Here is a 14,742-nt window from a genome sequence, read left to right on the forward strand (position 1 = left end):
TACCATACACTGCCACAATATTTCCCTTAACTTGACCGTCTACAGCTATGCAAGCTGTACCAGTAATTTAAATTTATAAAAATGAAGGTAAAGGACGAAACTTTATGATCATGACACAAGCTCTTACAGTTTCAACTGATACAGAACAATATTGTGTTTTGTACTTGTTATAAATATTATGTGATGTTCCATTTAGTTTATTTCTTTAGCAGTTGTAGAGGAAGAGGTAGAAATATGGAATAGGGGTAGTAATAAGGAATACTATGATTTCTTGCCTAATAAGTGTTGTACTATGGTTAGCTCCTTGAAAACTACATTCAGCAACTGTAGATGCATTCATGTTACAGTTGGCAGCTATTGCGAGTAAGTGAACCCATTTTAACAAATTCACTAGAAGGTATAATTGTTGTAGGTTGCTGGTTTTCAGTTTCATTCTTGTCATAACAGAAAATTACTAATATATTTTGTAAACAGACATTTAGCTAAGGCATTGAACCATAAATGGCTTGTTTATTGCCTTTTTTAGTTTAATTTTCGATCTGATTCATGTTTCTGAATTTCAAGTTGGCTGTGTTATTCATATGGATTACTACTGCCATACTTGTATCCAAATATTCCATATCTGTATCATACTTTTACAACCCATTTTACTTATAGGAACTACTTCCGAAATGACCTCACAAGCTCAAAAGCAGTGCGCTGAGTCTGCTATGCAAATAGCAATTAAAAATTTTAGAGAAAAAAATGGGAAACTCTAGAAATATGGATGTTATAAATCTTGCATGCAAAACCATTTCAAAACCTTGTGTCTGCCTCCTCATGTCTCCCACAAGATGCAATCACAAGATAGACCTTTCATGAGTTCTTTGAGAGCCTATTATTTTGAGTTGGTATGCATATAGATGAGAGAAATAACATGCCCAGTAACAAACGTGGACATCACTAAACTGAATGGGAAGGTCTACCTCAAGTGCCAGACAGGAAAGATGTAGCTGTCATTCAATTTAGGGTGACAGCAATATACACATTAAACCTTCATATTTTTGCACATGAAGATTTCATTTACCAACAATGAAGGAAAAATTAAGGGTTTACCTCATGATCCCAGTCAGAGAACCATCTGTGGCTTCTAAAAATAAATGGGCTAATGTTGAACTTGAGGGAGGAACATCTGCTGCCACATCTGAAATTACACCTTGACAAATCTCACCTGTTGTACAAATAAAGAAGTGGCCAGGAATCAAGGGAAGAAAATCAGGTCTTTCAGTAGGCCTAACCTCATCACCATACATGAGATCTCTTGAAGTATCAATGACAGCAACAAATAAACTGGAGACAAAGAAGCAGACACCAAAAAAGCCTAGGAATGAAGAGTTACCTTGTTCTGAGGATGAAGTTTTTAGCATGAGAGATGATTCGTCCACCCTTAATAGCAATAGTGTACCCACTAATGAAGATAGAAACTGTCTCTTTTGCTCAGGTAAATTTTTGCAGAACAAGGTAGGGGATGAATGGGTAACATGTCTAATGTACAAAATGTAGGTGCTCACTGAATGTACATGTTATGGTAGAGGACTGTATGCATGTGACTCCGCAAGAGAAATTACTTAGAGTAAGGAATTTAATAACTTAAAATGGTGTATTTCATGTCATTATGATCTATTATGTTTTCTTTGACAATGAATTTATTAGATTTTCCATTTTTGGTTTTAACTTCAACAAAATCGAAATTAATGGAGTATTTCATATTTGTACCCCACAAACTGAAGGACCAAAAATGTCAAGCATTGAGTTAAACCTAATTTAGAAATGTCCCTAATGTAGTATGTATTCGAAAATATAGGAGGCATTAAAATATATCTCAAAGTATGTGCCACAGATATTTTGTTTGCTTAATGTGAAAAATTGAGAAATTTATGAATGGAAAACAAAATGGTATTCCATATTTGTACCACTTCCCCTATATTGTCAACTTTTGTCCTGTACTAGCTCTGTTTTTGATATGGTTATTTGAGTCTGTTTGTGAGCATACCCACAACTGAAATTGAAGACACAGAAATATCTAAATGGAATTTGTAAATTTTGTCCCAAGTATTTCCCTTGTTTTGACAGAAAACACTTTCTTGGGTATTGTAGCTTCAAATCTTAAATAAACTGGAAATCCTTGTAGCATAAATGCTGACATTAAAACACAGACAGTGAGGGTCATTTAAAGTTAATAGTTTAATGTTGTGATAAACACTGCAAGAGTCATGGATTAGAAATGCCAAAGGTACCTATGTTATCATCCTCTTCCATGAATACTGTCTCATCTACAGCAAGAATGGGATCTGGCACAGTTAGTACACATGACTGTGAGTAGCATGTCAGTTGTGTGTCTAACGGTTCTGTACAGAGAAGAAAGGAACCAAAGAGAATGTAGGGTATTACACCCACACACTAAACCAACAAGTTTGTGGTGCTGTCTTTCACTGGAACTGAAACTAAGACAGCAAGACACATTTCACCATTTGGAAGCCTGCAGTGTCCTGTGTCAGGAAAGGCAAGTGGAAAGGGGTAAGATTCAGTTAGCCATCAGCAGGCTGAAACTACAGTGAATAACAACACTCCTTCAAGAAATAGCAGGAAGAGATGGTGAGGATCAGCTGTGCACTGTATGCCTGGTGACCTCATTCAGCATGATGTTGAAGAGGCTGTTCAAGCAAGCATTGGGGAACAGGGTATAACTAACTTCAGCTTGTAGTGCATATTGAAACCAATGAGGCCTTTCATCTGAGCTCTAAAGTTATACTAGGTTCCTTAGAATGATGGGCACAGAAACATGTGAAGCCCAACCGAGCTCACAGAGTTTCAGCAAAATTCATAATGTGAAACATTGTCCACAGAATCAACTGAGACTCCATTGCTGAGAGTGTAGTGGAAAATTTGAACCAGAGACTTCAAAGGCTGTGTGGCGAGCTATGCTGTAACTTCCTTAACTTATGTCAAAGCATTGAAAACAATAAAGTCCCCATAAATGGATCACTGGTGGACTTCACATCAGAGGCTACAGCCCAGAGAGCTGACTGTGTATGGAGTGCTCATTCCGTTGGTGTTTAGAGTTTTAGGCTATTAACTGTGAGTTACCAGCAGCCTTGCATGAAATAAATAGATGTGAGTGGTTAAAATCTACCAAAACAACAATAAATTCTAAAATCAAGTTCTATAAACAGACAGTGCAATAAGCAAAAAATTTAAATGCAACATTGATGTATAGAGAGTCATAAAAGACAGTGCAGATAAAAACACAGCAGGATAACCATAGACAAATCAGTTATAAAATATCAGACAAATTTTGGTCCCTGCAGTAGCCATGCCATTAGTAGTCATTGCAGGCTATCAGTCTGCATGGAGATAAATGTAGATTTATAAGTTAAAATCAACAAACTTAACTATAATATATAATTTACTATGTTTAAATTTTAATGGCAACTTGGACTCACATGTGAGCTGAAACAAGCTGATAAGACAACAGGTGTAGAAACTCTTTTTGTCTAGGGCAGTTGTTTGTGTTGTCACTGGCATGAATTAATAAAGAATTGATACCTCCAATTTTCAGCAAGAGATTAAATATGGCCATAGGCAATTCTAGATTGCACACAATGTGTCACACATGCCTACACCTCGTCTTGCTGTACATACCTATCATTTCTGCTTTGCATATCTTTCCATCAATGCTGTCACCATGGTGGAGACTTTCCAACATTTTTGTCTGTATTAGGGATAGATAGTGGTGGTTTTGAACCCTCTGGATGCATGAGTTCACAGGGCAATTGCAGTCAGCAAAAATAAGTAATATAACTGGAACCATTAACTGACCTATCCTAACAAAGCAGTGCAACAAACAGAAAGTGAAACCACAATAATGAGAAACCCCTTGAGAATAAAGTATAATATGGCTATAATGGCTTCCCTTTTAAGGTTTCTCCTAAAGAAAACAATTCAAATTATATCCAATGTCACTGGTCATGCAAGACTGTCAGTCCACAATTCATGATCATTTCTCCACTGCTGATCTAATCCAAATGAAACAAAGGAGTAATGTAGTACTGCTGATAAAAAGGAGGTACTCAGGTCATGTGATTCTTAGTTTTGAAAAGATGAAAAGGAAAGGAAACAACACATTCATGCCGACTGTCAATCCATGTGCATCTACTGCAGGGTAAAGGGGCTGCTTTACTGTGGCTGAGTGATAACTTAAAAATGACAGGTGATCCAGCCACTTTACAACACCCATAAATTCCACATTGATTATTTTAGGAAGGAGCCCTGTGAACATACAAAACCTTCAAAGGCATATTGCACACATCTCAATGTCATTTAAAATAAAAAGGTCATCAAATAGAACACAATTATGTTGTATCAACATCCGTCATCCCTATCTTCCAACATCTGTCATCCCTATCTACTACATCTGGTGTGTCCTTCCACCACAAGAAGCCACATGTTATGGGGCAATGTTTCACTCTTAGCTCTGTAAGGGCTATTTCTCATCTTGCCATAACTGGAAGGTGATATGCCACAATTGCACTCTAGGTTCCACTGGATATGGATTATTGCTCTTCTCTTCTAGCCATCAAGCCTCACGTCATCCCATGGCATCTCGAGCCACATATGTGGTTCCTGCCTGAAGGGAGACTGGACAGCAAGCAGGAGGTTGAAGGGAGCAAGCTTCGTAGGCAGCCATATCAGCATACCCGAGTCCAGTTTGCCGTGGAACTTAGTAGAAAATTATTTCCTTCTTCTGCCTTTGAAGACATAACGACCCCCTTAGCTAAGCTACTACTTCGTGTACACATTTCTGGTAAACACCACTATTATTGTGTTGTCCATTTAGTGTTCCAGGAGAAGATTATATTTATTATGCATATAGAATCATTCTGTATAATGGAGATACACTATTAGCTAAGATAGGCCTGAAAAGCTGCCGTACTGAGCCCACACTGTAACTAACAATGTTCAAATGTGTGTGAAATCTTATGGGACTTAACTGCTAAGGTCATCAGTCCCTACGCTTACACACTAATTAACCTAAATTATCCCAAGGACAAACACACACACCCATGCCCGAGGGAAGGCCCGAACCTCCGCCGGGACCAGCCGCACAGTCCATGACTGCAGTGCCTAAGACCGATCGGCTAATCTCGCGCGGCACACTGCAACTGTAGGAGAGCAGTTTATGCTGACTCAACTACAGGGGATGGGGTCCAATAAAAACCTCGTCTAAAATATGTTTCATCCTGGTTTTTGGTTGTATAAGAATGAAGCACTTAGCAGACTTTTAATTTTAACAGCTTTCATTTCGATGTTTTATCATCGTAATATCGTTAGTACATCATAAAATAAAACACACACAGTTTTAGTATTAAAGGGGAAAAGTTACGCACACAATTTCTCATAGTATATAACAAAATACATATGCTGCGAAAAAAAAATTCTAAACCATACTGATAACAAGAAGCGGCTTAACTGAAGTGAGTGTCAAGGTACATACAAAGCAGTATTACCTCCAGAAGCTTCTGTGCATCAAACTGGACACTGATGTGATATCCGGTTTATGTATTATTAACAACTTCGTGTAAACATTTTCTCTTCTCTCTTGCAAAAATAAATGGAATAATATAACGGCAAAGTAACTGTATAAATTTGTAAGACAGAAATTTTTGGATTCTAACATATGCCACATGTAAAGCACAGTATATATTTAGCTTTTACAAAATACTGAACTATTTACGAAAACTAAACTGAGTTTTTCGAAAACAATGACAATTTTCTGTAAAGTAAACATTAAATTTACAAGAAATATTACGTAAATTACATGTTGTCGTTGTTGTGGTCTTCAGCCTGGTTTGATGCTACTCTTTCTTGCTACTTTATCTTGTGGAAGCTTCTTCATCTCCGAGTAACTGCTGCAACTGATGTATGTGGCCCTCGTTATACCTCATATAAAGTGAAACCCATAAATGAATTACTTTTTACGACCAAAGCCTTTGCATTGAAAGACACATGTATTATTGTGTTTCAATATGTTTCAAAATAGCTTGGAAGAGTATGGAATTTTCGTCACTACGTTAGCATATTGCTTTAGTCCAGTAGAAATGAATCCAGTACTTTATAACTTCAAGTAGAATAAACATTTCTGAGAAAAGAAATAGTTTCAAACTTTTCATTAAACTGAAAACGGTATTGCAAATTATACTCAACACAGGAATCTTGGTTTGCTGTAAAGAGAGGGAGAGTATCTTGGATATCTTGAACTATAGGCTTAATATATTTTGGACACATCTAACCAGTAGCAAGAAGGGCACTTTGGGAATCAGATCATATAAGAAATTTCTGACCGCTATGTCGCCTCATCTGATCATGTTCCTTGAGGATAGCAAACAATACTGAGTAGTCAAGCGAAAACTGCGCTGCGAGCGCCATCCTGATGACACATTTGAGGAACACGGCCGACCAGCTGAAAAGACCTCTGCTTAGGCACAACAGTGAGAAAAAAGGACACTAATAAAATGAGTGAGGCGATTTAAAATCTGGTAAGATTTAGTACAAAAATGTAATTTGTGTTTCAGTTCTACCTTGATCCCAGTCTCAAGGATATCCCTCACACACTATTATGGAGTAGATGTTCCAGTGGTGGTCGGGCAGTGAAAATGGATGCTGGTGATTTTGGAACATACAGAGCCCTGTATGCTTCGATTTTTTTTTTTTTTTTTTTTTTGTGAATCATCAGTCCTCTAACTGGTTTGCCTGCCACATATTCCTCTTCTGTGTCAACCTTTTTGAATTCAGTGTAGCATGTGCAACCTATGTCCTCAATTGTTAGCTGGATGTATTCCAACCTCTGTCTCTCTGTACAGCTTTTATTCTCTACAGCTCCCGGCAGACCCCTAAAGATTATTCCGTGATGCCTTAGCAGATGTTGTCTCATCCTGTTGCTTCTTCTTGTCAAGTATTTTCCATACATTCCTCTCCTCGCCAATTCTGCGGAAAACCTCATTCCTTACCTTATCAGTCCATCTAATTTTCAACTATCTTTTGTGGCACATCTCAAATGCTTCAATTCTTTTTTGTTCCAGTTCTCCCACTGTCCATGTTTCACTATTACATACTCTGTGCTCCGAACGTACATTCTTAGAAATTTATTCCTCAAATTGAGGCCTGTGTTTGATACTAGTAGACTTCTCTTGGCTAAGACTGCCCTTTTCGCCAGTGCTAGTGTGCTTTCTTATGTCCTCCTTGCTTCGTCTTTCATGGATTATTTTGTCACCTAGGTAGCTGAACTTAACTTCATCTACTTGGTTATGACCAATCCTGATACTAAGTTTCTCGCTGTTTTCATTTCTGCTACTTCTCGTTGCTTTAGTTTTTATTCGATTTATTTTAATCTATATTCCGCACTCCTTAGATCGTTCATTCCATTATGCAGAACCTGTGATACTACTTCACTTTCATCTCATGAGCAATTCTTATCATTGACATCCTTTCACTTTGAATTTTAATTCCACTCTTGAAACTTCCTTCTATTTCAGTCATTGTTTCTTCGATGTGTATATTAAACAATAGGGGCGAAAGACTACAACCCTACCTTACACCCTTTTTAATCCGACCACTTCGTTCTTGGTCTTCCATTCTTATTGTTCACTTAGTTCTTGTACATATTGCATACTACCCGTCTTTCCCTGTAGCTTACCAGTATTCTCCTCATCAATTCGAACATCTTGTACCATTTCACATTGAGTAATGCTTTTTCTAGGTCGACAAGTGCTATGAATGTGTCTTGATGTCTTGATTTTTTTTCAGTTTTACTTCCATCATCAACTTCAACGGCAGAATTGCCTTTCTGTTGCCCTTACCTTTCCTAAGGCAAAACTGTTCGTCATCTAACAATTCTTCAATCTTATTTTCCATTCTATTGTATATTATTCATTCCAGCAGCTTGTTTGCATTAGTTGTTAACGTGACTGTTCGATAACTCTGCCACCGGTCGACTTTCGCTGTCTTCGGAATTGTGTGGGTAATATTTTTCCGAAAGTCTGATGGTATATTGCCAGTCTTATGCATTCTACACACCAACGTGAATAGCCATTTTGTTACCACTTCCCTCAATGATTTTAGAAATTCCGATAGAATATTATCTGTCGCTTCTGCTGTATTTGATCTTAACTTCAAAGATCTTTTAAATTCTGATTCTAGTACTGGATCTTCTATTTCTTCAATAGCGACTACTGCTTCTTCTTCAGTGATGTCATCAAGCAAGCCCTGCCCCTAATATAGGCCTTCAATATACTCTCTCCACCTATCTGCTCTCTCTTCTCCATTTAACAGTGGAATTCCCATTTCACTCTTAATGTTGCCGTTCTTGCTTTTAATTGCAATCATTTCCTCTCCGATTTCTTCACATTTATTTGCCGCTATTGTACCTTAGCTTCCATGCATTTCGTAATTAATTCATTACTAAGCGACTTGTATTTCTCTATTCCTGAATTTTTCTCGACATTTTTGTACTTCCTTGTCTATCAGCTGATGTATTTCTTCTGTGACCCATGGTTTCTTCGTAGTTACCTTCTTTGTATCTACATTTTTCTTTACATATTCTGTCATTGCCTTTTTTTTAGAGATGTTCATATCTCTTCAACTGAATTGCCTACTGAAATGTTAAGTATCGTATTATCTATAGCTTCAGAGACCTTCAACTACACTCCTGGAAAGTGAAATAAGAACACCGTGAATTCATTGTCCCAGGAAGGGAAAACTTTATTGACACATTCCTGGGGTGAGATACATCACATGATCACACTGACAGAACCACAGGCACATAGACACAGGCAACAGAGCATGCACAATGTCGGCACTAGTACAGTGTTTATCCACCTTTCGCAGCAATGCAGGCTGCTATTCTCCCATGGAGACGATCGTAGAGATGCTGGATGTAGTCCTGTGGAACGGCTTGCCATGCCATTTCCACCTGGCGCCTCAGTTGGACCAGCGTTCGTGCTGGACGTGCAGACCGCGTGAGACGACGCTTCATCCAGTCCCAAACATGATCAATGGGGGACAGATCCGGAGATCTTGCTGGCCAGGGTAGTTGACTTACACCTTCTAGAGCACGTTGGGTGGCACGGGATACATGCGGACGTGCATTGTCCTGTTGGAACAGCAAGTTCCCTTGCCGGTCTAGGAATGGTAGAACGATGGGTTCGATGACGTTTTGGATGTACCGTGCACTATTCAGTGTCCCCTCGACGATCACCAGAGGTGTACGGCCAGTGTAGGAGATCGCCCCCCACACCATGATGCCGGGTGTTGGCCCTGTGTGCCTCGGTCGTATTCAGTCCTGATTGTGGCGCTCACCTGCACGGCGCCAAACACGCATACGACCATCATTGGCACCAAGGCAGAAGCGACTCTCATCGCTGAAGACGACACGTCTCCATTCGCCCCTCCATTCGCGACACCACTGGCGGCGAGCTGCACGATGTTGGGGCGTGAGCGGAAGACGGCCTAACGGTGTGCGGGACCGTAGCCCAGCTTCATGGAGACGGTTGCGAATGGTCCTCGCCGATACCCCAGGAGCAACAGTGTCCCTAATTTTCTGGGAAGTGGCGGTGCGGTCCCCTACGGCACTGCGTAGGATCCTACGGTCTTGGCGGGCATCCGTGCGTCGCTGCGGTCCGGTCCCAGGTCGACGGGCACGTGCACCTTCCGCTGACCTCTGGCGACAACATCGATGTACTGTGGAGACCTCATGCCCCACGTGTTGAGCAATTCGGCGGTACGTCCACCCGGCCTCCCGCATGCCCACTATACGCCCTCGCTCAAAGTCCGTCAACTGCACATACGGTTCACGTCCACGCTGTCGCAGCATGCTACTAGTGTTAAAGACTGCGATGGAGCTCCGTGTGCCACGGCAAACTGGCTGACACTGACGGCGGCGGTGCACAAATGCTGCGCAGCTATCGCCATTCGACGGCCAACACCGCGGTTCCTGGTGTGTCCGCTGTGCCGTGCGTGTGATCATTGCTTGTACAGCCCTCTCGCAGTGTCCGGAGCAAGTATGGTGGGTCTGACACACCGGTGTCAATGTGTTCTTTTTTCCATTTCCAGGAGTGTATATCTCTTTATCCCTTAGTACTTCCGTGTCCGCCCCGGTAGCTGAGTGAAGCCAGCACGGTAGCTCAGCGTGCTCGGTCAGAGGATTAGCTGCCCTCTGTAATAAGAAAACTGAGTGAACGGATCAATAACGAACTTCAACGGGCGTCAGGGGACGTCCGCCATGAACAATTGCAACGAACTATACGAACAAAATGAGATTAAAAAAAAAAGTGGTCAGCACGACAGACTGTCAATCCTAAAGGCCTGTGTTCAATTCCCGGCTGGGTCAGAGATTTTCTCCATTCAGGGACTGGATGTTGTGTAGTCCTAATCATCATCATTTCATCCTCATCGACCAGCAAGTCGCCAAAGTGGCGTCAAATAAAAGACTTGCACCAGGCAAGTGGCTTACCCGACAGGAGGCACTCATCTCACGCCATTATTATTATTGTAGTACTTCTGTATCCCACTTCTTTGCACATTGATTATTCCTGACTATTTATTAAACTTCAGCCTTTTCTTCATCACTAGTAAGTGCTTAGAGAAAAAAGGCGGTGAATTAACCGTTGGTGGCTCACCGTCCTCTTCGCACAAGCTTGAGACGGGGCTTGGAGGTAAGTCGCAGACATTCCCAAACCCAGCATTTTAAGGTAGAAAGCACTTGATGATTCATAAATATTGCGTCCATAATCAAACCACACATGTACATAGGCTTTATAAAATGAGAGCAGAAGCGCCCTGTCTGACACATTTTAAAATATTTAAAGCTTTGTGGTGTCTTAATGTCGGCTTCAAGGTGCAGGAACTGTTGTGTTGGCAGAAGAGCCAACACCGTGTTACTAGTGGAGGCCGAAATGCACGCATTTTAGCTCAAGCAGGCTGACGTGAGGTCTGGAACATGACAAGGAATTAGAATTCAGAAAGCGGACGTAATTAGTTTGATACTTAACTTGAATCCATTAATGATGAACGCCGCTCTTGACGGTACATGATTCACAATATTATCTGCTCAGAATACATTCATAGTAACTGAATATGGCGCCTTGCTAGGTCGTAGCAAATGACGTAGCTGAAGGCTATGCTATACTGTCGTCTCTGCAAATGAGAGCGTATGTAGGCAGTGAACCATCGCTAGCAAAGTCGGCTGTACAACTGGGGCGAGTGCTAGGGAGTCTCTCTAGACCTGCCGTGTGGCGGCGCTCGGTCTGCAATCACTAATAGTGGCGACACGCGGGTCCGGCGTATACTAACAGACCGCGGCCGATTTAAAGGCTACCACCTAGCAAGTGTGGTGTCTGGCGGTGATACCACAGAAATCACTTATGTTTTTCACTAAAAGTGATACCTAGATATTTCACATTTTGCTTAAAAGTGTGAACAGGATGAACCACTCGAAAACATATAAATTAAAAAGAAAGTGGGAGGGATTAAAATCAACAAGACAGATTTTTCCGAAGAGAAAGCGGAACCTGTGGCGTTTGTCCGTTCCTCTAATGGCTTGTCCTCAAATGCAAATGGTGGGCTGCTGCTGCAAGGTTACAGGATGCACAGAAGAACGGAGCAGTCCTCCTCGAACAATGAGCATTGTGTTCGGCCACTTGGCTGAGTGTTCAGCGAGTCTGACTGCCATGCAGGAGGCCCGGGTTCAGTTCCTGGTCGAGTGGGAGATATTCTTCTCTCGGGGATTGGGTGTTGAGCTGTCCTCATCATCATTTCATCCTCATCAACATGCAAGTCACCCAAGTATTTCTGTTAAACTTTGTATTTGCTGTTAAACTTTAAACGCTCCATTGAAGGACACCGTTCGCCATCTTAAAACGTTCAGATTTGCACTTTGCCGACCGTATATCTAAGAAACCTTTCTGATAGGAATTGTTTGAAAGTCAGGAGACGTACACGGAAATTCCACTTGTGAAACTGCAACAAAATCTGATGCTTCCTTGTGGTACCGTAGATCTTTCCCAAATCGTAAAATAGACCTACGAGGTGTTGTTATGTAGGAAAGATTTTTGAACTGCCGTTTGTAGCTGAGTCAGGCTGTGGAGTGATACCTCCTGAAACTGCACTGGGAGCTAATTAGTGATGAACTGTTTTCGAGATCCCACACGAGGTATCGGTTGACCATAACTCAAGTATATTTCCAACAAAGATAGTCAGTCTGACGCTGTGATAACTACTCTGGTTACTAGGATTCTTCATTGGTACAAAAACTGGGATTAAAGAGGCTTATTTCCACTCGTTGGAAAATACTCCTGACAGCCAAATTTCATGAATAAACTGGAGGAGGACCTCCTTCGGCAGCTGGTTCACCTGCTTTAACATGCTGTACGTTATCAGATTGGGGGGGGTTATTCCTCCACGTTGGTGGCAGGGAGATGCAAACGACACCACTCCTGTGTCGCCTGATAGCGACAGAATGCTGGATCCTGACTGTAATTGGCCGTAATGTTTTTACAAAAGTCAGCCATTATCAGGGCGATGTCTCTCAGTATTGATAACATCTTTATTGAAAAGTCCAATGAACAAAATTATATTACAAAACCAATAGTCAATGGCCTCTCAGACCATGACATGTAGTTCCTTCTGTTAAACGTTAATACTGAACAGGATATAAAATCTGTTAAATCTGAGCTCAAGAGGGTAATAAATAAGCCAAAAATTGATTATTTTGGGACACTCCTCAGAGACATTCACTGAACAGATGTTTACAGTGATCATGGCATGAATGAAAAATATAACACTTTTCCTAATATAGTGCTTACCTTATTTGAACACTGTTTTCCCCCAAAACTTACCAAGGTTAGAGCAAAGTCTACAAAAAAAGCCGTGGATTACTCGAGGAATAGGGGTATCTTGTAGAACAAAAAGAAAACTGCATCTGTCAATCCGAAGCAGTTCCGATGTTGATGTTATAGCACATTACAAGAAATATTGCAAAATATTAAAGACTGTAATACGGGTGTCAAAGCAAATATATTACAAGGAAAAGATAGTCATATCAGATAACAAAATAAAGACAATATGGGGTATAGTGAAGGAGGAGACCGGTAGAACCAGACATGAAGAGGAACAAATAGCATTAAGAGTAAATGATACATTGGTGACAGATATGTATAGTGTTGCAGAAGCCGGCCGCGGAGGTCTCTCGGTTCTAGGCGCGCAGTCCGGAACTGTGCAACTGCTACGGTCGCAGGTTCGAATCCTGCCTCGGGCATGGATGTGTGTGATGTCCTTAGGTTAGTTAGGTTTAAGTAGTTCTAAGTTCTAGGGGACTGATGACCACAGCTGTTAAGTCCCATAGTGCTCAGAGCCATTCGAACCATTTTTGTTGCAGAACTTTTTAATAAACATTTTATAACTGTTACCGAAAAGATGGGGTTGTCAGGTTCGGTAGATGCTGCTGTGGAATACCTCAGACCAGAAATTTCATGCAACTTCCATGATATGAATTTGACCCTCACTACCCCAACAGAAATAATGTCCATCATAAAATCTTTAAAATCAAAAACATCTAGTGGGTATGATGAAATATCAACAAAGTTAATTAAAGAATGTGATTCTCAGCTAAGTATCATATTAAGCTATCTGTGTAACCAGTCATTTATCAGTGGAATATTTCCTGAATGGCTGAAATATGCTGAAGTTAAACCACTGATTAAGAAGGGAAATAAAGAAATAGCATCAAATTTCTGTCCAATTTCACTGTTGCCAGCATTCTCAAAAATTTTCGAAAAAGAATGTACAGTCGGCTTTATAACCATCTTGTCTCAAGTAACATACTGTCAAAGTCACAGTTTGGATTTCTAAAAGGTTCTGATATTGAGAAGGCTATTTACACTTACAGCGAAAATGTGCTTAATTCATTAGACAAAAAACTGCAGGCAACTGGTATATTTTGCGATCTGTCAAAGGCATTTGACTGTGTAAATCACAATATCCTTTGAAGTAAATTAGAGTATTATAGTGTAACAGGAAATGCTGCAAAATGGTTCAAATTTTATATCTCTGACAGGAAACAAAGGGTGTAGGAAAGAGACATGTATCAAGCTATCAGGCATCATCCAACTGGGAGCTAATTACTTATGGGGTCACACAAGGTTTCATTTTGGGGCCCTTGCTTTTTCTTGTGCATATCAATGACCTTTCATCAGTAACATTACCAGATGCCAAGTTCGTTTTGTTTGCCGATTATACAAACATTGCAATAAATAGCAAATCAAGTGTAGTATTAGAAAGATCAGCTAATAAAATATTTGTGGACATTAATCACTGGTTCCTAGCCAATTCTTTGTCACTAAACTTTGAAAAAAACACACTACATGCATTTGAGAACTTGTAAGGGGTGTGCGACGAGTATATGTCTAACATACGATGACAAGAAGATAGAAGAAGTGGACAGTGTTAAATTCTTGGGATTACAGCTTGATAATAAATTCAACTGGGAGGAGCACACCACAGAACTGCTGAAGCGTCTTAACAAATCTCTGTTTGCAATGCGAATTTAGTCAGACATAGGGGATATAAAAACGAAAAAGCTGGCATATTATGCTTACTTTCATTCCATAATGTCATATGGGATTATTTTTGGGGTAATTTATCAAGCAAAGC

This window comes from Schistocerca gregaria, chromosome 6 (genome assembly GCF_023897955.1).
Source record: "Schistocerca gregaria isolate iqSchGreg1 chromosome 6, iqSchGreg1.2, whole genome shotgun sequence".
Taxonomy (NCBI): domain Eukaryota; kingdom Metazoa; phylum Arthropoda; class Insecta; order Orthoptera; family Acrididae; genus Schistocerca; species Schistocerca gregaria.